This window comes from Aquila chrysaetos, chromosome 26 (genome assembly GCF_900496995.4).
Source record: "Aquila chrysaetos chrysaetos chromosome 26, bAquChr1.4, whole genome shotgun sequence".
In the NCBI taxonomy this organism is placed as follows: Eukaryota; Metazoa; Chordata; class Aves; order Accipitriformes; family Accipitridae; genus Aquila; species Aquila chrysaetos.
Genome location: NC_044029.1, coordinates 2,878,733 through 2,903,338, shown reverse-complemented (window position 1 = coordinate 2,903,338; position 24,606 = coordinate 2,878,733).

Below are 24,606 nucleotides of genomic sequence, written 5' to 3'. Positions count from 1 at the left end.
TGTTTCCCAGTTTTTTCTATTACCATTAAGTCTGCAAAGCCTAGCACTCCAAACCCATCTTCAAAGACTCATTCCTGAGGCAAATGAGAAGTCCTATCATCTGGAAAGTCATTCAACCAGGACACCGAGAGCCATTCCAAACCTACCACTTGAACAAGATGTGATAAACTCTTCCACCAAGTGGCTAAGGAAATGGTTACCTCCACTTGGGGGTCTGGAAGCATGGTGCAGGTTAAACATCTACCATTTACCCATTTTTCATAGTTACCATAATAGGTGAGGTTACTAACTTTTTAAATAATCATTGCTGGGAGCCCAAGAGCACTTCTTTGGCAAAGTGAGGAGGGTGACAAGTTAAGAGCTAATGAGTCGTGCATGGATTCTGCAACAGAGCTTTCCCATACCAGTTTTGGAGGCAGCTGCCCATCAGCCAAAAGGCCAGTTCTTGTTTCTCACTTCTGGATGTAGGGTCAGCTGTCTCAGCAATGCTGCCCTCAGCATTTGACCATGATTCCGCTCTTCACTGCAAGACTGCAAGTGGGAGGCTCTGTTCATCTCTCCCATTGCCATTCTCCAGTTCCTGCCTGACCAGGAAGACGCCCATCCCCAAATCTCTCCTCTTTTCCCTTTAGGACAACACCAAGGAATCAAGACTACAACCAGCCTGTCTTCCCAAAGGGGATATGAGGAAACTCAGTTCTGCTGTCACAATAAAGACTCCAGTAGTCAGTATTTTACCAAGAAGTGTCTTCTCCTTCAGTCTCAACAATCTTGTTACTTATCTTTGCACACATAAATCTTTTGGCATAAATCTATTTGTATGGAAACTATCTTCTGTGGGCCAGATGGCCTTTGTGTGTATTTTAGCACTACTGCCAACAATCTGGGGAACTGGACAGAAATGAAACTCCTTTTCACAAGTCCTATCAGTGCATTTTAATGATGTAAGACTTCTAAAAAACATCTACGATCAGACGGAACAAGGTTGGTTGGAGTTCTCTGAAATAAAAAAGAGCATATTAATGAAGAGGAGGAAGGTACATGACACCCAGACTGTGCACCATCTATCATTGCTTCTGATAGTGTATGCTTTTAGAAAGGAAATTGAAAATGGGCTTACTTTTGCATAAAGATTTTTCAGCCAGCATCATACATTAGTCCCCAGGCTAGATCATCACCAAAAAAAAAAAAAAAACCTATCAAGTGTTATAAATGTCTTAAGTCAGGATAAAAAAATCTTGAAAAATATTTGGTTTTCCTAAACTTTAATATGTCTGAGAGGGGCAGGTAGCAATTCTGATGGGTGCAGAAAAAATGCTGAAATTGGAGAACAAAAGTGAATTCAAGCCCTGACTACCTGAAAAAAAACCAAAACAACCCTACGGTACCCCAGGGTCTGATTTGTTAAAACCATTTCAGTTTAACGCTAAATTATCTAGATTTTTAAAAGGCAATACAAATAAGATATGATCAAGAATAACAGGAAGAATATATTTGTTTAGGATATTAATGTAGACATTTCCTGCAATTCAGCAATTTGTGAGCAACAAAATGGGTCCCATTTGCATTGAGCTTCTGACCTGCAATATAGCTATAAAGATACCTTTGAGATTTGTCTGTTCTCCTGGAGCTAATCTGCTGGCTTGATTCCTGAATTTTGTTGAGGAACGTGATATGTATTGCATGATAAACACCACACAGAGGGTTTCCTGAGAAAGTTCTATCTCAAAAATAAAATAGTGACATTTTAAATGCCAAGGATTATCAACAGGTGGAAAATAATAAGTTAAGATATCACTCGGTTGGGATTTCTTCAATGCCTTTAATCCGGCAATGAAAATTCAGGACAGATGTGTATGGTTGGGCAAAAAAGGAAAAGCCTGATTCTTTAGCAAAAAATCTACATGAATCATTTCCACATGCCATTCTTCTTGAAGAATGTTTAATATCCATTTACTTGATGTGCACAGAAATCCTAAAGTACCTGGGGGGAAAAAAAAAAGGGTTCTTATTTCTAACCTGATTGGAATTGGAATTACTAGGAATGCTATGAGAGAGCTTGTACTCAGGAGATCCGTGGACTGATGTCTTAACTGAAGAGGTCCAGAGAAGAGAATTAGAATTAGCCATAGACCTTCTGAACACCTGGCAAATCAACCTCCAAAGCTTTGGAGATTTGTCTATTCCTATTTTAATATGACAAGACCTGCAATGGCAAGACATTTCACACCACCAAGCATTCTTAAGTCTGTCCAGTGTGGAGAAGCCCTCAGACCCCTGCACTTCACCCATTCTTAGTCTGGACTAAAGGACTTCAGACTGCAGGGTGACTGCCTGGTTCCACCAAAACTGGTGGCAAAGCTCTCACCGACTTCTGTGGAGCCAGAATTTCAGACTAGGGATCTCTATCACCATTTATGCACAGCATACTGCTGCTTACTTACATTTACACACATACACACACACACTCACACACGACTGCACTGACTTTGTACAAAGCCATACTAGGGATTGGAACATTACTGGCCAGAGAGAAAAATCCTTGGTTTTCTAAGGCAGCAAATTTCCTGAAGTCCAGCAAAAACAAAATATTGGCATCCTGAAACTGTTGCTTTTGATTTGCATTTCAGCCAAAGCTAGGAGGAGCTGCCTTGTTTCCTGGTGAGCTTTTAAAATAGGAAGCTTGAAGGGCAACAGTATATCTGTGTAAGAACCCAGGGCAGGGCTCGTCACAGTACGGGTGGGAGTCCTTCTGCCCTGCGACAATTTCCCGCATCAGTTGGTGCTCAGACTTCAGAGATCAGCCCCATTAGCATGCATACCACCTGTACACGTTTTATTTGTAGAAGTAATGTAGAAGCAGAAAATGCATAGGTTCTCTGCTTGGGGAAAGAAGAGGGTGTGCTGTTCAATGCATTCAAATTAGACTGCCTTTATGGACAGAAGTCCTACTTGTGTGATAAAAGGCAGGGCATTTATCAATGTTCCTCTTTCCTATTGCTATTCAATCCTTTATGAAACTCAGCCTGAAAACATCTGCTGAAACTTTCTTCCTCTTACAGTTTACCTGTTTTAAATAAAAAGGACTTTGGATGAAGCTAAACCATTTTCTTCTTTCACTGTTAATACTGACTTTGCTTTCCAGTTGCTGAAATCTGTCTGCAGCTCAGTGCTTCCCTTTCTGAACATGTAGTTCCAAGACCTCCTTTTTTAACCAAGGAAGATTCACCTGGGGACTGTCTCCTAGGAGATTTAGATGAAGATTTAAGCAGAACATCACATTTTAATCAGATTTGTGCATTTCGCATACAAATAAATTGTCATGTGACAATGAAGGTCTTTCTATTAATAAGAAAATGTATTAATGTTAAAATGGAAAATACTAGCACAGGAGGCTGACAGACATTTAGATCTTATTAAAAATTAAAGCAATCAACAAGTTCACAGTTATTCCAGAGTGGGAATCTGATTTATATAGAGTTTTGATCTAATGCAATACCACTAACATCATTATCTGCAAAATAAGCCTATGAGTAGTATTTATGTTATAAGACAGTCCTGTATGCAACACTTTGGCCAGGTAAATACAAAATAAACTAATTGAACTAAACCTAAAATTCCTGGTTATTTAGTGATTTCATTGCATTTACTGGGGTTTATTTCATTTTCCATTTGACAAAAATTTCTGTTAGTTAAGTACAAAGACCCTGCTGATGGAAAAAATATTAAAATAGCATATATCTGTGAAAAGGATTTTAAAAGACTCTAGACTTTTTGTTAGTATGAGGGTAATGAAGTTGCTGTTATAGCTTTTTTACCTGTTTTTTTTATGATCTGTTCGTGGCTACAGTTGGATTAAAAGGGGATTTTGCTTTGAATTGCCTGTTTTCCCTCTGCAAAATTGGCTCCCTATGCCTCCCGCAGTTTGAAACAAACCCCCTTCTGAACAGGAATTCCAAATCTTCCAAATCACATTAGGAAGGAAGAACTTGGTATCAAAAGGCCAAGCTGCCACTATTTCTTCCTGATGACTCTCATTTAACAGCCATTAAAATGCAAATAGAACTATGATTTTCAGATCACAAAATTAACATTAACAGCTGGAATGATTGATTAAAGGTCATGGCAACTGTATAACTTAATTTCTTATATAATTGTGTTCAGTTTTCTGCAGATTGTTTGGATTTGTGAATTAATTTTAGCTGTTGCTGAACACTGACAGGTGCATTTAGTGGTCTCCCATTTTTGTTAATATCTTCCTGTGTGAATGATTCCCTTCTTTCCAGGAACCAGAAGAGTACCCAGAGGGGACACTCCAGAATTACTATCTTCAACTAACAGGTTTCGCAGCTTATTAGCGGATCTCTCAGAAGTTTTTTATTGACCCAGACAAGACCAAAATGACAATTCATGTGTAGCTAACAAGTTACTCCTCCAGGAGCTTTCTCATGCATGTGTTTACAGAACAGAATAAAAATGGCACGAAGTTCCCAAGAGGCTTTGAGCTAACGGCTCAGATCCTATCTGAGCAGACCATCTTAGATCTGGCTTGCTTTAATGGATGAAATAAGCCACAGGTAGACCAACTTTCATATTACTTTTGAGTCAAGACATCGATAGGATGAGAAAGGAAAGATTTCAAGCAGTACCTGCCTGTACTGTTCCTTAGATGTGCAAAAATGAAACTCAGCTGTAATTCTTATTCTACAGCAAAAGTCGAAGTCATTTTTCAAAAGCTCTCAGAGCAAGATCTGCAAATACTCACCACCCACAAATGCAGCCCGCATTTCAGAAGAATTCAGCCCAAGAGTTTGAGCTTTTTTGAAGTCTACCTGCTTATTTCAGTGCTCAACTGGAAGCACATCTAAAAACTAGGTCCCAGTGACAGGCGCTAAGTGTTTCCGAAAATATGACCCTAGTGAACATGACTTGAGGCCAGAGAGAGTCTAAGCTAGCGTAACTTGTACCTGATCTCGCTCCCATGTCCCAGCAAGAACATGACATCAGCTCCAATGCCTGCACCTCTCCCCAGTGAGAGCTCCGTTCACCATCTTCGGTTCCTCCGTCCCGAGTCTGCTTGCTAAGAGGTGCAGTTGTTGTGTCTGTTGGGAGCCACATGGGATTACCAAAATATTTCAGCACTTGAAAAGATGGGGAGAGTGTGTCAGTCTGAAATCAGGGCGAGACAAAGTGGTGCGGAGATAAAACATGGCATTTTTTTTTTTACTTCCTTTGGTACCACTGCAGACAGACCTCTTTCAGGACCATTGAGACATTCTCACCCGACAAACTCTTTGTTTTTGGAAAAACGCAAGGCAGTGCTGATGCGCTTGCTCCCTTCCTGGGGTAAAGAGTAGCTTCTGAGGCTCCTGCTCTTCCTACTGAAGTTTGTTGTAGAGTATTGGAGAAGGTTTATAGAGCACAGGGGAGGCAAAGAGCCCAGGCTGCGTGTGCCTGCAGGTGACTTCTGATCCCATACTGGGCTTTTGAGTCCTACGTTTTCTTGACAAACTCCCTCTCACACACTGTCCCTTCAGAAGGAGAAAAAGCAGATCTAGAACATGTGCATCAGGGCAGGGAGTGTTGCAACAGCAGTAAGCTAAGCAATCCCCCACATGGGGGAAGATGCTGGATAGTTTTTATTTTTGTAGGCTTCCGCAGCCCTTCAAGTATGAATGTTTAGCTGTAAAAATCCAAGCCGCTTCAGCAATGCCCAAAGGTCTAATTGTTGTTAAAATCAGGAAACGGAGAGCCAAAAATTACCCTGTTCAGGCAAATGAGAGCAAACAGGAATTAGAATGGTTAGTTTTCCACAGGCAGACAAAAGGACTGAAATGAAATTAGCCTTTAAAGTTTTGTCACAGATGGCAGGATAATGAGTCCTTTTCTGTTTAAATGAACTGAGTGTTCTCACAGCAAAAGTCTCATCTCAAAGCCACATCCCTGCTCTCGTAGTCATTATTCTCTGCTACCCACCTTCTGAGATGGCTCATACAGGAGGCAGAACAGAGTATCTTGACACGTATGAGAAGAGGATTTTACCTTGTGGGTTTACAACTAGCACTTGTAAAAACCTGAACTTTTGCCCTTGAAATTCTTTGTTTGTCAGTCAAATACAGATTGCATGAGGAGCATAACAAAAGCAGTCCCATAGCCATTGTCCACATAGCATTATCCCAGTACTGAAGGACTATCTCTAGTGAGGAGAAGGTAATTATTTTTAGGCGCACTAAGTCTTGATTTCTATAGTAAAATTGCCAAAGGGGGGCATCAATATAGGTTATAATGGACTTGACTGCTCCCGCATCCCATCTTTTACGTATGCTATTCAACAGCTGTCAGGTGGGATCCTTTTGGGTTATATAACGTTATCATGGATAAACCAGCCTCTCTTCATGTGAAATTCAAATAAATCAGTTGTATTTTTCAGGAGTTCATTAACATACAGAGAATTCCACCCTTTTAAAAAATTAAATGTTATCAGCATACATACTTTTCATTATGTAGCTGTTAGAGAATGTTAGTAAAGTACCACAGGGGCTTTAGTTCACATCAGTCTAGCTTCATAGACCTATCTCACATTATACCTTTTTTTAATATACAAAAATTGTATTTTTAAAATTAAAATTTTAATTAAATGTTTAAATATCAATTATTAATATATAGGGAGAATTGATCTGTATAAAAATAGCTTTGAATTTTTACAGTACTGCAGTTAGTGGACAAAAGGACATGTACTTTTGCCTGCATGGAAATACTTGGCAAAAATACACTTGTGAAAAATGCACTTACTGGCCCAAAAATATTTTGTGTGTAGCTAACAAAAGACAGTGAGAGCACCTAAGAACATGCCTGAAAAGAGGTGGTTCAGGAACACAGAAAAACTTAAAGAAAACTGTCATTTCAGGGTATGAGATCAGTACTGGTTAACACAGAGTTTTCTCTAAGTGCAGAGCAATGTTTTGCCCAATATCGGTAGGATTGTAAAACAGTTTTAAGAGTCCTCCCAATTCAATGAAAATGTCCTTTCGGCTTAGTCTGTCTAAGTAAATGATTCCTCATTTGCAAAAATGTTAACGCTAAAATTTTGCAAGAAGGTGCAGTTATTTTTTTATATATATATGTGTGTATATATATATATTTCAACAACCGGAAGGATTAATTAGCTATTAGTAGAGCACTCTTGTCGAGCCAGAAATATGGAAGATTCAGACTCATAAAGGGAAGTTTTTAATTTCCTAATATGAAATCCAATAACCTTTTGATATGCATGTTGACGATGCTCCTTTTTCTTCAGTCACAATTTTGCTAAGTTGCATTAGTACTGAGCCCTTGGCAAAAATGTTTCCTTCATTATGTAAGTGATAAGTAGTCATATTATTATTCATTGAGATTCCCTGAATGGTTTTATTTTTGCAAGCACCTGCTTGCTTTGAAATATGCTTCCCCCTTTGTTTTGCCAATATATTCAGTACCTGTGGGTTTTCTGTGTATGTGGGGCAAAGTTTTCGTATGGCAGGCATTTGGGCAGTTTGGATGTTTTATTGCTTTTCTTCGGTATGCTTACATATTTCATCTATACTCCTGCAATATCCCTCTTTCTAATTGAATCTGTAAGTCAGAAGTCTAAGTGCACTTATAGCACACTTTATACCTATCATCATCTTGCTGCTACTTGCTTTCAATTAAGAAAAAAAGCCCGTATCTTTGTGTTGTTGGTATTGGTTCATATTTCTGGAATTGTTCGTATTTTCATTTAAGGTTTTGACACTCTTCTGAAACACTAACTGAAGCCTCACAACCATTCCAGAAAGAAACGAAGGCTATAGAGTAGAAATAACTTGCCCAAATTTACAGACAAAGTGAGGATCAGACTTGAGATTAGATGCCCTGGTTTCAATCCCACCCCACTGAAGCTCGCAGATGATCTGCCATTGATTTCCTTTGGCTTTTGACCAGGCTCTGTATCATCTGTCTCTTCTCACTCTGATTTCATAACGGTTCATTACTGTAATCTTGCTAGGGGTTATGAACTTCACTCTTTTCTAACATGGCAGTTAGTGCATGCCTGTGTTATGAGAGTCTTCAACTACTAGGTTAAAAAAAGAAAAAAAAAAAAAAAAAGAAAAGAAAAAAAAGAATTTAAACTGATCCTTGCATGGATGGAAACAACCCTGGCTTAAATGGAGGGTACTGCAACCACATCAGGTTATGTAGGAGTCTGCATTTTGCCAGCCAATGCTAGCAAAGCCTCTTGAAGCTTTCTTTGACTTTGCTGGTAATTCTGAGGCTGATCCTGCCTCTGAGTGCCAAACTATTCTTGCAATTGGAGAAGATACAGACATTTTTTTCCCTTGTTATTATTTGACTATGGATTTCTTGAATGTATGCATTATTTCAAACACTATATTGAATACTTCCTCAAAAATAATTCCGTCTGCAGTTTATGCTTAAGTAATCCATAGAAGGGATTCACTGTTAAAAATGTCATGTTCTAACTCCTTGGATTGAGCATATAGTTTTCCTGGCATGTTTTTATGCCCTGATTACATATTAAAACTTTTAGACTAGTATTTCTACTTTAAAAGCTCACATTTTTTAAATCCAGTATTTTTTTTACTTATGAATTTATTATTCAGTTTATGAACATTGACTTAAAATATGAGCTTTCAATAAGTAATCTTGCCAGAAAGTTCAGTGACTGAAGTTTCAGTTTTGAATTATTATTCTGGCTGGAAGGTTTTAAACAGAGTCTAAAGAGTTGAATAGTAAGGTTGTTAATATACATAGAAAAGTTTTAGGGATATTTTCCCAACCCTCTTACTTATATAAAGTACCAAACCCACTATTAGAGGTGATAGATTTCCATGCTGGCTCTAAGAGAGAGGACTTTTTTTTGCAGCAGATCCCTCTGCAGAATGAATTATAGAAGTGTATCAGAAATATAACCAAACTTTTTGACATCACAGAAATGTGATCAGTGTGATTTGATTCCTCTCTTCTGTCTAAAACAAAGCACTTGTAGAAGTTAGAGAAACTAAAAGCTTTATGCAGCCCTATCTTGGGGAATATATAGTAGTAACATTAAATCAATTTTTTCATAGTGGTTCTTACAATTGGAAAAAGAGTATTTTTGTGTGAAAGAGACAGCAGACGGGGAGAAAAGAGGGAAATTCTGCAAACATTTGTTCCAAAGCCAGTAAACCCCCTGTGTTTTATGCTTATATTGTAATTTCTTTGAAGTTCAGACTATCACTTAGTTGTATGCTTTCACTATATTTTGAACACTGAAAGAATATTAAGTAATACTGTCATACAACCAGTTATTATTAACAATAATAACAAGCAAACCCAAATTTGATTCATATGATTTGCCAATCTGACAACTTTGCTGTCAGTAAATATTCATGCAGTCAAGCTTCACTTCCACTGATGTTCAAAACATTGATTTTCACCTCTGAATTCTGAGATATTCAGAAAACAAACAAAAAAAACACATTTAAGTTTGATTGTTATAATTTTCATTGACATGGTTGATTGCCTAAGTCACTCAATCAGAGAGCAGAAACAATGCATGCGACTTACATAATTAACACCAGGCTGGAACATAGTAAATGTTTGCGACACCTCTTTATGAGCTAGTCCAACGCAGAAAAGATTTTGGGAGGAAATTCTTAACTATTAAAAACATATGAAAAGTAGACCCCACTCACTCCCTTTTGTTCACTGATCTTTGGATTAACAGAAATGCTGTTGGAGCTAGCCATGAAGTAGTCAATCACTCTTCTAATTTGCTTCAAATTTTTAAAACAACAGGGTTTCTCCATGTTGCTTAATAAAGACTGGGCTCCCAAAGGACCCTGTGTCTCAACCTTGCAATTGGCAGAGGCTAGGAGCCACTAAAGCTGTTTGAAAAGAGGCAGCTGCCGGCATCACATAACCTGCCATGACCAGCTGGTCCCATTATGCAAACAAGAGTGTCCCTTGGCAAAGCAATCCAACAGGCTCCAGAGTGTATGGCTGTATTTCAGTTGGTAGCTTTGAATGAAAAAAAAGAAGTTGCTGAAAGGAAAAGGTGCTGTGTACAAGTAGTTTTCACCTATCCTCTCTCCAGTGTTGGTGGGTGAATGTTGCTCCAACCTTTTGCTGGAAAAGAGAGCTACTAATTACAGACATCAAAGGGTTGTCCTGCAAGGCCAGCATGGACCACATGCTGGTCTGAGGAGTGAACTGTCTTTGGAGCGCCTTAGCTGTGACTATAGTCACAGTGATCTGTTAATTTTCTCATGAGAAATACCTTAAACCCATTTCTCTCTCCTGTGAGGCTCTTACAGAACTGCTAACAAGAAGTGCAAATGTGTGATGATCAACCTTCCCCAGACCCACCAAACTCCAGACAAGATATAAAGGCAACATTTTAGGGGGCCAATAAGACACCCACTGATTCCCCTTCTTAGTTTCCAGCACACAAATTAAGCAAATACTAAAAGTAATGGTGGCAATAAACAGTGTAGTTTGAATGAAAAACTCAGAAATATAGGAAAAGTAAAAGCAAGATGTAGTAGACGTCTGGACTCGCTGAACAAGATTGTCTTTTTCCTGCCTAGAATAACCTCATTTTTTCAATGGTATTTTTAAATTATATTTCCCTAACAATCCCATAACTCCACTAGTACAATTACCAGAGCTGCCCTAGAGAGTTATCTGGGCGATCCCCAGTGGCTTCAACAAACCTGTTGGCAAATCTATCATCAGCATAATTTTGTACAAAAACATTGAATTGCTATCAAGAACCAAGATGCAAATTCCTTACACGGAGTAGGACTAATCAATAGAAGCTTCTGCCTCTCGATGCTTTGCCTGAGACCACTCCTCACACAGGCTAATGCTGGTAATGCAAAAGAAAACTCGTTCTAGCATTTCAATGTTATCAACATGAATTTTTACCTCTCACTGTCCTGATCAGTGAAGGCATTTTGTTTGTTTATGCAGCACAACAGGCATATGGCACCTCACAGGAAAGAAAAATAGAATCAAAAGATCAAGATTCCTGCTGATGGAGCTTTCAGGAGCCACTGGACCACTATCCTCTGGCTCTCCCAGGGCCTCAGTTCAAATTCTGTTGCCACTTAAGCATCCAAAACCAGGTTGTGATTGTGTACACTGAGTATGTCTAACATTAGGTTCTCCAAAGAGCGTATCCTCTTTGGTTTAATAAAAAAAAAAAAAAAGAACTATTCTGTTACGAAAATAACTAGGTGTATAATAACAAATACATTTCTTGGACATGGTATAGTAATTTTCCCTTCTTTCATACAAGAAATAGTTCCTCAGATCCAAAATAAAGCCTTCCTAAATATATGAACCTCTTTGCTTGTTTCTTCTCTTATCATCCTATCATCATAGAGACTTCATAAGTCATAATGCAACAGATGATGTTCCCTGTAGCTCCAGACTGAAAGATGTTTTTCACTTTCACAACATTTTTTTAGATTCTGAAAATGCTGAAGCTGGTGATTTTAAACCTCCTACTTACTTTCAAAGTTGCTGAGGCTGCAGAATCAATCTCTGCAATGGTTGCCTTCTTCAAGTCTCTCATATATCAGTAAAACAGGTATACAGTCTTCTCTTTCTTATGTTGAGTCTGGAATTAAGGTGGATATTAGGCTTGCTTTATAGATTTACAGCTAAAGGTTTTTTCAGGATGTTGTCAAACAGAGCTAAGAAACAGTACAATTCCACTGGGTGTTTAAGAGAAGCCATTTATTGGATTAAAATTTAAGGGATTGTTTTAAAAATTATGAACTGCTAAGTGGTATCACAGCTAGAGATTATGCCACTGCTGGTGATATACTATAGCAAAATAAGATAGCAACCAGAAATCTTGTCTATTCTGAAAACTGGATGCGAATACAAAATCACAGGTATAAGCAGGAAAGAGCAGTGAGAGAGGGGACACAATCATTTAGCATTTGATTCTCTGACACTTTAGAGAGAAACTGCTTGAGCCACCTTCTCTTTATAAACCTAACAGAAGTTCTCTGCCAAAAAAACATTTCTGTAGGTCCATTTTGCAAAATTGCGTGTGGACCAAAATAATGAAAGCAGGAAACAGCAAAATAAAGCAGAGTTTAATGGAGACTGTTGCAAGGACATGAAAGTAAATGGATGAAAACATTTTGCTAGGAAATGAAGGTGCATAAAACAGCTGTGAAGGCTTTTGTTTCCTAGTTAAACACACGGTTGCTGCTGACAAAATAACCAAGTCCAAAAATATTCCCTTTCAGCCTTCAAGACATTTGATCTTTGGCTTACAAACCCCTAAAACATCCTCTCTATTGTAAAAGTTTTCTGAGGAATCCTCTTTTTTTCTTTCCCATCAGGAAAAACAAGCTTCTGCCAAGGCATAAAATATTTCATGTTTCCCACATTTAATTTGCAGTGCAACTAAGAAAACAAAAAGCCAGCTTCCTTGTGAACACTTTCAAGCTTCCAGCTCTCTGCGTCCCGCTCTTGGTGCAGGACTGGCCTCACAGGATTTCCTGGGAAATTTGCTTCTGACCTCAGTGGGCACAAGGTTTCACATTCCACCTCTTTTGCTACTCTGTTCACAAGGATTTTTGTCCTCCCCATCTCCTTGCGAGGTGGTCTTCTTGTTTCTCTCCCACCTGTCACAAGGCAGGGAAAGGACGTATTTCTGACATGCACTCATTGCTCACAACCTCCCTTTCTGGTCAAAGAGAAGAAAAGCTGCAGAAACACTTGACACTGAGTGGTGGATGGGACAGAGTGCCTTGTGGTGGGTGGCATCAGGCATGGGATGAAGGTGTGGGGCAGGCCAGGGGGCCAGAGGACAAGCCACTGCCGCCCAGCTTTGAAGGACCACAGGTCTAGACTCCTGCTGACACTTCCCAGCCCCTGCTCAGCCTCAAAGCGAGGGGGCTGGTCTGGCATTTGCTAGTGACAGTTCCCTTCAGTCGCGTCTTCCATTAAAAGGTCTTTGTAGAAGACACAGGTGTCGACATCCCTGACACCCAGAGGTGTCACACTTTGAAAAGAGAAGCACCATTTTCCTAAAGCGGCCTAGAGGGCAAACACCGGTCCTGCATTAAAAAGGATAACTGTCTTCTAATCTCAATCTTTGTGCAGAGCTGACAAGCCAGCAGCTCATGAAGCAAAGGAAGACATTTGTCTAAAAGGTCAATCATTCCCTGATTATCACATTTCTTGAAGCTTCCCTCAAAGCCTCAGGCATGGAGTAGCTGTCAAGTCCTGGAATAGTTGAGTCTCCATCCTGGCAGTCCTTCTGTCCACCCAGCTCTACAAGCACACAGCACTAAACAGTATCCTAGGTCTCATGTGTTCTCCCATGCAGTCTTGTTCTTCCTTCTCCTTTTCCCATTATTTGATGAGCCCTTGGATTTGACAACTATTATCCCTAAACACATGTCAGTGAACACAAAATTAACAAATCTGATGTGGAGAAAGTATCAGGATATTGTCATATTCAATAGGAAATAAAAGCAATCTCTCAAGTCACTTTGATGTCATTAAAATTGGCAAAAATGTTAATAATGACAATTTATATGATTATTTCACTGCATTTTCAAATCCATCTATCTCCCTCACATCTAGTCGACTTCATAGCACAATAAATGTTACCACACTGAAAAATTCCAGTCTCATTTTACATACTGTTTCACAGTGTCTCTGGACCACTTCTGTGTTTGGCGATGATGTACTACAGAAGGTTTCCTTCTAAGGAACTCTGACTACTGCCTCAGAATACTTATACTGGGACATTAATTTCCCAAAGTTGTTTTAATTTTTGTAATTCCATAGGAAATACAGTGCTCGTATCCAGAAGCTTCTCATAAGTGAACAGAACTGTTTTCCAGATATGTTATTTTAAGTGCCCTCCTTCTTTCTGTCCTAAAGTCACCCCCAAGTCTTACTTGTGGAAGTATTGTTCTTCATTGTTCTCTGTGTTTCCTTAATTTCATTTTCTTGCTGAAAGCTGTTTATGTGCTTCTGCAGGGAGGGTATTTTAGAAATTTATTTCTTGATGACAGGAGAAAATTACTTGTTTGTTTGCCTTACCACAAAGAGTGGAGAAAATCTTGCACTCTTTATTCAGGAAAAGCCCTGATGACTTCAGTAAGAGGTTTGCTAAAATGTAAAATTGAAAGTACCATATTTTGGAAGTCTGCTTAATCTGAGCCCACCACAACGTACTGAAAGAACTCCAGTGTTGACGTATAAGCTTGATGCTGAAGACTTAAATCTGTACGATTAGCTTCAAGCATATGCATAGTTAATGCAGGAACTATTCAATACTTGAAGGGATACACCAGGACAACTCTTGTTGTGATTTGTACCCACGTGTGTCAATATGCAGTCTGTCCTGACTTAAGGTCCCAAAATAAGATATCCAGAGAGGCAAACTTTGATGTTTTTGAAAAAGAAAAAAAGTTACTTAAATCTTTTGTTATTTCAGTAGCACAGAGTATGCCCTTGTCCCTGCCAAAGAGGTCCTATCTGATTTTGGGCAGGGCATTTAGACTAAAATGTTAATAGGTGATCACTATTTGCCTCTTCCACATATATAGAATGTGTAATGTGAATTCCTGGGGCCAGATCTGCATGCACAGCTGCAGCTGTATATTAGACCTATGGCTTGAACTCACTCATTTGAATAAAATCATACACTTAAAAAAGTCAAGCCCTAGGTATTTTGAGTAGGTTATGCAAACGGCTGTTGAGTGCTGTTGAGACTTACCCTTTCTGTATGACTGACCTACTGCATCAGCCAAGAACCTGAGCTCCTAGGCCAACAACAGATGCTTGTTAACAAAAACTCTTTTATGATATACCCTGTAAAACATATTTGGGTAAAGTGTTCAGGGTTTTAACAATCTGCTTTAATTGCATGAACACTTATAATTATTTTTAAAAGATTTCCCTTTTTAAATAATTGACTTAAATATATGCAAACTGATGAAAGTCCTGTCAAAACAAATATTCACACTCAGCTTACTAACACCTGAAGCAATAGCTCCTTAGAGAAATGGTGACCTTATTAATGAATTTCAGTGACGCAAATGGTATCACTATGCTACTGCTAGGACTAGGTTACATCATTTTCTCAGCAAGGTCTAGGCAATGTAAGTCTAATTTATTTTCTGTCTTACTGCCTGGCCGTACCTCAGTTTTGTGTCACAACAGTTTATGTACTTTTGCAGCATATCATTGTTCATGATCAAAAAAGGTGGAAGTGCCAAGTTTGAAATGGCTTGATCAAATACAGATTCACCTTCTGAATTTAGCTCTACACAGCAGCAAAGAAGTGATGTACTTCCCAGACACAAGCTTGTGTACAGCATGAGAGTGCCTGCCAGTATCAGAGAAGTAAAATGTAAGAGCACTTTAATTCTCTAAGAGAGCCATTACAAAGTTAGGGAACACATTGTAAGACTAAACTGAGAACGCTTGAAAGTGGAAATGATCTTCAGATGTAGTTCTAACCTTAGCTCTCTTCCACAGCAATACCAGGCTTTCAGTCCTCCTCTCTGTGTACCTTTTTATCTGTTACACAAAATCTGCTAGGAGCATTCTCTATGATCTTTAGAAGTAAAGCAGAGGATTCAAAGGCTGTGCCAATATAGGAATGAGATTGGATTTTTCCCATATAGAGCAATTCCGAATTCTCTGAGGGCAGGTATGAAAAGCTTGTTGCTCAAAACCAGTGGCAGAGTAGAAAGTGGATCCATTCCTTGATGATTGCAGCATCAAGAAATATCTCAAGAGACAATCTTCCTCCAAAGGAGTCGGTCTCCTCAGAATGAGTAAACACCATATTAAATTGGCCCAGACAGGAATGAATGTACTGTAAACATGATTCCCACAATTACTGCTGAAACCTGCACTGAAACAAGAAGCAAAGATTTGTGAATAATTTCCTTTGAACAGTGATTTTCTGTTTTCTTGCCTGGCATATGGCATACCTGTCAGGTATGTGCTGGTCAGCAATAGATAACAAGAGCTGGTGTATAGAGAGAAAGGAGGCTTTTGTAACATGGTAAGTGAAGCAAAGTAAATAATATCAGAAGTAATTTTTAGTATTCTGTTTTTTTACAACAAATACTTCTAATGATGAGCATTCTTCAACTTTCTTATTTCATTTTGTCTCCCAAAGTGTTACATTTTTCTTTTTAAAAGAGAGAAAAAAAAAAGTGGATTGATATGCCATCTTAGTTCTCTAAGCATTCAGCGTTTTCTTTTTGAGCCATGTTGGTCAGCTGTAATTTGCCAGCCAAGTCACCCAATTTGTGCTATGCTTGTTTCCTAGCTGAATCCAGGTGTGAGTGCTCCCAGCACGAATACTGACAGATGAGTGTAAAAAATTGCTTCCTGAGAATACCTGCACCTGTCACCATGTTACTTGTCACTAGGTTTTCTTTTTCTGAAAATGTTCAGAAATGTTAGGTGAATTTCCACTGCAGGCAAACATAAGGAAAGAAGGGTGAATTCAGCTGGAGGAACTTCACTTCCCATTCTACCCGATAAGCCTTTCAGCCCCAGCACATGATGTCCTTGGGGTCTTGAATTTCATAGGAAGTTTCACAGAGGAGACACTGCAAAGTGTGGCAAAAAAATTTAAAACATATTTTAACACCTGCGTGTCCATAGACCTGAACCAAATGGATAACTTGCCTAACTTATCTGAAATGTGAACAAAACATCTCTCTTTGCTACTCATTGTGGGCCCAATATGTGAAAGAGGAATGGTCTTTACTGAGAATTTCAGAGGTGAGGCCAAGATTGAGTTTACAATGGAAAACAAGTTTTGACCTTAGCTATGCAGAGCCAGTAGCCTCTCCATAATACAACTGTCAGTTCAATTTTTGTCAGCGATATAAACATGGAATTGAAATAAGTGTTAGACTAGGGTTTGGATGAAAGTTTTAATCAGATGAGCACCTGCACTCCAAGTTTTATTAAACCGTTGAGACTGAAATTGTGTGTGAAACATTGCCATCCAGTGGCTGCTTGTACAATTTCCAACACTATCACAAAAACGTTTGTGGAAGAGAAAAACGTTATGGGTTATGGCATTCCTCCTCTTTTATGAAGCCACAGTGGTCTCTGCATTAGCACCACAATGCTAGACAGAAAGTTCAAATACCAAGGGTCTGCAGTTTTTTTCAAGTTGTGCACTTTTTAAGTAAACATTGTTTCTTATAGCAATGCATTGTATTGACATTTAGGTCTCAGAAAAAAAAAATTCACTTCTGCATCTATGGTGTATCCCTCAGAAGAGGAGTTTGCAACTGAGAGGTGAAAGCCCAAAGGGGTGAAGTGGCCAGCCAAAGGCCATACAGCTCAGATCCTGAAATGATGATGAAACATCATTTTTTCCAGCTGAATGTCATTGCTCACTCCCCTTTATCCCATCCTGTCCTGTGCCGTTGGTCCCCTGGAGTTTCCTCCTTCCTGAAAGCTCCACCACTGATTTTTCCCTCTTACAGGGGATTGAAACTTTTGAAAGCTTCACATGCTGCCCCTGGGAACTAACTCCTCTGCTTTACCAAAGGACATCTAGAGCTTGGGCAGATAGTGATTTCTGCCACCTTGTCACCCACAGTCAGCACTGATCTGGAGGGACCACATTTGGTCTTTGTCTCTGATAAATCCTCTGTCCCTCTGTGGAGCTACCCTGAGATTTTTCAGATGGCCAGAGGGAGTTAGAGGCACAGCTGCAGAAATTCAACTGAGAGCTTAATTTCTGTGGAGAACACTGCTGGTTGTTAATAAAAGCATCACCAGCAGTAGTCACGTCTTTGCAATGGAAGTGCTAATCCATAGGAAATGAGATTGAGAATAGCTGTATTAGTTATTACTGTGACTCAGCTCCTTTGAGTCATGGCCCACATTGGATGGAAATTAAGAAACTCTGCTCTTCTCTCAGGTCCATAAACCACCTGGTTCTACTTTCTTCTTATCACCACATTCATCTGATTTCCACCAGGTTATATAGATCTGTTTTCTCATCCTACACAGTCATCACATTGCTATGTCTGGAATCCCATGACAATAGAAGTCCTGATCCCCATTAAGGGAAACTGATGCCCACAAGTACAGGCATTATCTCACCAAGCTGCAAAGTAGTCCTTGTAGCATAAGATTAAAACTTATTCCTCAGCTCTACAGAGTTGCAGCATTTGGACTGGATGGTACACATCCCAAAGGACACAAGACCTTTGCGGGCGGGTAAATACTTGCTCTGTCTGTGGTATCAGGCTGGACTGTATACAGCAGCTAAGTTAAAGGTCACACTTATTACTAAAGATAAAAGGGTTAGTACAAAAATGTAGCTTATTTTGTTAAAAATAAAAGTAACTATAGGATTGCAATACTCAGGGCAAGAAAAACAAAGAAATTAAAAGCTTGAAATAGGCCTGTACTCCCAAACTGTTTCTAGTTTTTCCTTTTGGAGATCTGCCCTGGCTAGCCAAACTCAGGAGCAGTCTGACAGTCCTGTTAAATGGTATCTTCATGGAATAAATCAGAAGGACACTAAATAACTTGCAGCTCTGGGACTGAATCATGAAGCATTACCCTATCTTATAAGTATACCTTATAGATTATTCAGCTATGCATCTAAAGAGTCAAATTCACCAAGCAGTAGCCCATCCCCTACATTCTGCCATAAAGAAGAGGAATCCATGAGTCTTGCTGTAAATCTGCAGAACATCAGAGGATTATAGTATTTAAACAAATCATCAGAGCCTTTTTAGGCTTTCTGCTTTCTTTGCTTTGCTAATTAACTTTTATGTAACTCATTGTATTACCTAGCTGCAACAGGGAGCTGGCACACTAATCCATCTGCAAGGTGACCCCGGTTGTGTGCTATGCAGATTGGGATATTGATATGCTGTTGTGGACTGCAAGACATATCTGTTTCTGTCCCTTGTCTGTCATTTGTAGACACAAAGGGAGGAATGGCTGAGAGTCTAACAAGAGAGCTTGATCCTACCATATCTCTAGACTAATGCAGGGAACAATGAGACTGGGATAACCATCCTCACTTGGACATTATGGTGATTGGCTTCATTACCGTGCCTATGATTGATCTGTGCTTTGAGAGACTTAGTCAAATCAAAGCTCTAAATAGATACAGCTTTTGTGATTGTTAATTTTAAGGCAGCATTCAGTGCTTTTTAGCTCTTGGGCTTATCTTTGCTCTCTCTGCATTTGAATCTATATAATCAAAGCCCCTTTGGGAGCTGTGACTTACTGCAGTCAGACTCGCTGCAGTTATGGAGGCCCACAGAAAAGATCAACACTTTTTCTTAAGTCCTCTGGATTTATTGTAAAGGCATCTGAAATGATGATCACTATAAATATTTTTCAGCGGGATTTACTCTGCTATGAAAAAAAGGCGGGTGTTAAAGTTATTAGAAGTACGTCAAAAGTTTGCCACTTAATACCAGCCCAGAGGTATGTTTACCAATGATAACAACAAAAATGAGAAAAAGAAAAAAAGTTCTACAGGAATTAGGATTTGTCAGGTTATTTCAGAAAGTTTGGGATCATTTTGGGAAAACCAATTTTTAGAAGAGAAGGCTGTATGAAAGCAGCATTTCAGCAATCAGACTCTCTAAATCCAAAATGTAGGAAACCTTTCTTGCATGAAATAGTGTGTTTCAGTTTCTAGTGATATCTTTTAAAGAGTCAGTCAAAGATTATAGAGTTTACTTGCCCTGGGATCCCCAGGTGACAGCAGAAGTGTGGACAATGACTTTTAAAAAGTCATCTTTCACCTGCACAGAGGCCCTGCAGCACCAAGACTTTCCTGCCATTTCTGACACACCATTTAGAACATGCGCCTGAACCTCTTCCTTGCTTGTACAGCACCCCGCATGCTTTTATGCCTGCCAGAGAAACAGGACTAATAACAGATTTGAGAGCCTGTTTGTCATTACATACAAATTATTCCCATATATGTTATGTCCCATCAAAACAGTACTGCATATTCTTCTGTCCCCAACTCAAAAAAAAAAAAAAAAAAAGTGTATTAATTCAAAACAAGCTATGCACAGATTTTGCAGGGTTGAGTTTTCCTGCTGCAATTGCTACAGCAGTCTTTTGAGCAGCCCAAATTTTGTAATTAGTTGCGGGGGGAGGAAGTTAAAAGCCAGAGAGATGTAAATTAATTGTCTGGAAAGTTCCTAAGTGGGTTTTTGAGTGTAGATTTCCAAGAATGTGCTCTTTTGGACGAAAGAAGTGATTTTTGCTGAGAGCAGTGAGTGTTACTGATTTACTAAAGTTGATATTGACTAGCTGCCTGGTTACAGTCCCAGGCACAGAATTATTTGCCTTCCAGGCTGCCAGCATTAAGTCCTTCAGCTCATCTCTATTTACTTCAGACACAGCCCAGGAGGTAGGAAAATAGATGCCGGCTTTCAAAAAGGAGTCAGGCAGCAGAGAAACTGGCAAAACAATGGTTCCATTCACTGGCAGTCCCAATTTTCACAGGTTTGTTCCAGATCCCGCAAGTCCATGTCCTGATCCTATGAAAGGATACAGGGGAGTATTGCCACGTCTCAGGGAGAAGTGGGGTGTCATGCAAGCAGCTCTTTGTAGGTTGGTTGTGCTTATCATGGCAACTGACCTGGTAGTTTGAAAAACCTTCAAAACCACCAAGCATATTAAAACTTCATAACATGAAGGTATTCCTGCACACAGTGCAGTGGCCCATATCAAGATGAGGAGCTGGTAACACCATGCACTGATGCAGTTTCACAGTTTGAAGAGGCTTTTGTCACAGAGGTAACCCTGTAGTTCTTACTGGCATTCCTACTGTAGGCTTGGAAAGGACCTGAGGACATTCAGTACAGCCTCCTGTCATGAAGAGGCATGCATTTATATAGTCTACACTGGAAAATTTTGGTAGAAGACATAACGTGCCTTGATAGCCTGTTCCAGAACATTAACGCCTTTATAGCAGGATTATTTTCCTAATATTTAGCCAAAGTAGCGTTTGCTGAAACTTCAGCTGCTATTTTCCTTGGTCTGTGCTGATGAACAGAGAGAACGATTGATCACTGTCCTCTTTATAATAATCTTTTAAATTATACAGGGTTGAAAGGTTATCAGCATTACCTCTCCCCAATCAGTTACCTCTTTTCTGAAAGCAACAAATCCTTTCCTCTTTCATTTCTCACAGATGTTTTTTAAACACCTCTGACTATTCTCATTGCTCTTTTTGGGAGTGTCTTCCTTTTAATGTGTGGTGCTTTGACCTCTCCGAATGATGTCACACCAGCACTGCAAAGAGTAAATTCTGCTCAGTTCAGTGACACTCTTGCTAATACATCCCAGAGGGAGATTGATTTTCTATGCAACAGTATCTCACTGACTGATTTTTTTTTCAGTTTGTGATCCAGTATAAGCCTCAGACCCTGTTCTGCAGCTCTGCTATCTTGTCAGGCATTGGCCATTTTGTGCTCAATTTCACCTTATTATCATCTTCTGCATTTACTTCTACTAAACTGCACTTTATTGACTTTAGAACCCAAGTTTCTCCACTCAGGCTGGTTCTCCAGTTAGTACAAAGCCACCAATTGCAGTTGCAGGCACTGTTTTTACCTGTAGAGATTCTGCTGGTCAGCAAATGTCCCAGCAAAGTAGGACCAAGGCTGGAGTGGAGCTCTCCAGGATTAGGGTCCTTCATTAAGGAAGGCCCCCCCAGAAGCATGAAGAGGAGAAATAGCAGTAATGTTAGAGACGCAACACTTTCTCTCACTGTATTAGTTTCCTTTCATTGTACCTCTAACACCAAAAAAAAAAAAAGAAAAAAAAACACAAACCCCACCTTCTTTCTTCTACTGGTAATGTCCCTCAAGTGCTTTGGTCTTTAAGATACTAGCATCTGCCTGCAAAGGGCTGGATCCCATGCATGCTCAGTAGGTCATAGCTGAACTGATCCCTTTTAACCAGCAGCCTTCTGAAAGCAGTTCACATGCTAATGCAAAAGACTGTCATAGTCCAGGAAAGTCTTTGTACCTCGATGTACCTATCAGCTCTTGAAAGCACGCTTTATTGTACCCATGAGTAGAACGGGTTGCTTTTAAAACACGACTGTTGTTAAGACCTGTAGATACCAAATAGTTAATGTACAGTGCCTTTTAAATAGGCATAAACCAGCAGATGCATAAATTAAAAATAATACCAATGCCTGTATTCAGATCTTTGGATTCTAGGAGAATGGAGATTCCATCAAAGAGCAACAACAGAGAAAAGATACTCTTGGACTTTCTGAGAAGACACAAGCTGAATAATATTACAGTAATAGGCAGGAATCAGCCTAGATTACTGTCCCAGTGGCCAAGTGATGCTGCTTAATAAAATACCTGCAGGGCTACCATGTCATAGCAGATGACATGAATATTTCACAGTGCTGAATGGAATGTTCTCTTTCTCCACCCCATAGCAAATAAAGATACTGCTTACTTAGGTACTTGTTGCATTTGAACTATGCTCACTCAACACTAAAGAGAAGCCTTTTTCCTCTTTTGACTCATCCTAACCTCCTTGTATTGTCTTTAATAATAGCTACCTTCAGGCATGTCCTGTACATAAGTACCTGAGCCAAGTGTGTTTGACCAAGGGAGCAGAGTATTCATTTTATGAAGACAATTTATAAATAAAAAGTTATGTATATGTTTCCTTTCATCTATAAAATGTGCCACAATTTAGTCTTTTTGGACTGTGTTACACTGGCCTAAGATCCAACAAGTGAAAAACTATCCACAACTGCATTTTACTTTATCACAGAGAACATCCCTGGTATAAGCAGGGGATTTCCAACACTATCTCTGTTCCTCATGACTTCCTTTCATTCACTGCCTAGGATAGACAGTAAAGTATCCACACATAATATTGTTCTACTTTTAATTTTATATAGCATGCTTTGGAGTCTGACTCTTGTTTGGATCATAGACTGAATCCTCTGCAGCTGATAGCAGCTGAAATTCCACTGCAGCCAAAGTAGAACACCTACTTTTGCACCAGCCAGGGGCTTGATACGCCCCATGAAACAAGGACTCAGACTCTTCTTGATATGCATGCTCTGCACACACACCATCGCTGCTTCTAGTTAGAATGTGTATTAAGAATGGTATGAATTTTATTTTATGGGTCAATCATTATTAAAAATAATTACACAGCATTAGGCAGCAGCCACTTTCAAAAATGTCATTATCACAACTGCTGGATTCATCTGAAAAGGAATACCAAAGTGATTCATTTACATTATGGCAGAATAGGCTGCAAGCTTTGATTTCAAAAATCATTTTTTTTATACAGAGAAATAAACCAAATGTATTAAAGAACAGTGGCTTGTTACAAAACAGTCTCAGTTCTGATGACACATCATTAACACCACCAACGGATGAGAAGAGCCTGGTCAGTGGTCCACTCCAGCCATCAGTACCCATGCAGGCAGTACTCTGGGACCAGCAGCAGTGGCAAATATTTTCCGGAAAATCATTGTGCAGGTTCAAATATGCCAAAGGGCTCTGATTCACAATATATGGGGAGTTGCATTCTCACAGATCTCTGCCCCATCACTTTCTGGGAGATTCTCGCCCAGAGGTGAGGCAACAGAAACAGCTGTGTGATGGCTCTCAGCCATTGCACTTCAGACTCTGGTATAGCTATTCCTATCATTTAACTAAAACTGTGCAAACTGATGTATTAGGCTATGAACCAGGTCAGCTGGGAAGCCATAACATACCATATCCTGAGCTACACTGTGTCCACTAGTGCAACTGCTACAGCAGCTCCCACTTGGGATGGGCAAGGCAGACAGCCCCAGGCAATGCTTCCAAAATAACCGCAACAGCTACGTCTGCCATGGCACTGAGATCACTTCATGCTTTAGACTCTTGTCCTGTTATGGTGGAAAGGGGTGGAAAAAGCTACAGGATGGCTATAATGGAAGTCAGATTAATGGAGAGCTAAATCAGTGTAGTTATTTCCCTACCTGTAGGGGATTAGCAGTATAGTCTGAAACACCATTTTTCCTGTGAAAGCACATAGACTCGAACTACATACAATTGTACACTGCAGGCATTTGAATGTTGTCTGGTTTTGATTCATAGGCCAAATATATTACAAAATGCACAGAATCTGTTATACGGTACTTGAGACAGAACTACCAAACTTCACGCGTTACTTTTAGTTTAAAAGTGCAAGATGCAAAGAAAGCCATTCCTGAACCTAATGGAATATAAGATATACCTAAAGATACATTTGGGCCCTGACTCTGCAAAATAAGTCTATTTTCTGTTCCAAATCTGATTAGATACGTGTTAATATGCGGATATTGATAGATATGCTCTGTGTGTTATTAAGTTGGGCAATAACAGACTATCAGAGAAGCTACTGTTCTCTGCAACTAGAAGAATTTTTGTTTCATTGCAGTTTGGTTTCACATTTTCTTTTCTAGCTCCTATGGTTGCCCTTCTTGCTTTGGCAAAAGATCACCTGCGGATTACTCCTATTTTTTCTCATAATGAAATATACAACATCTCACTCTGA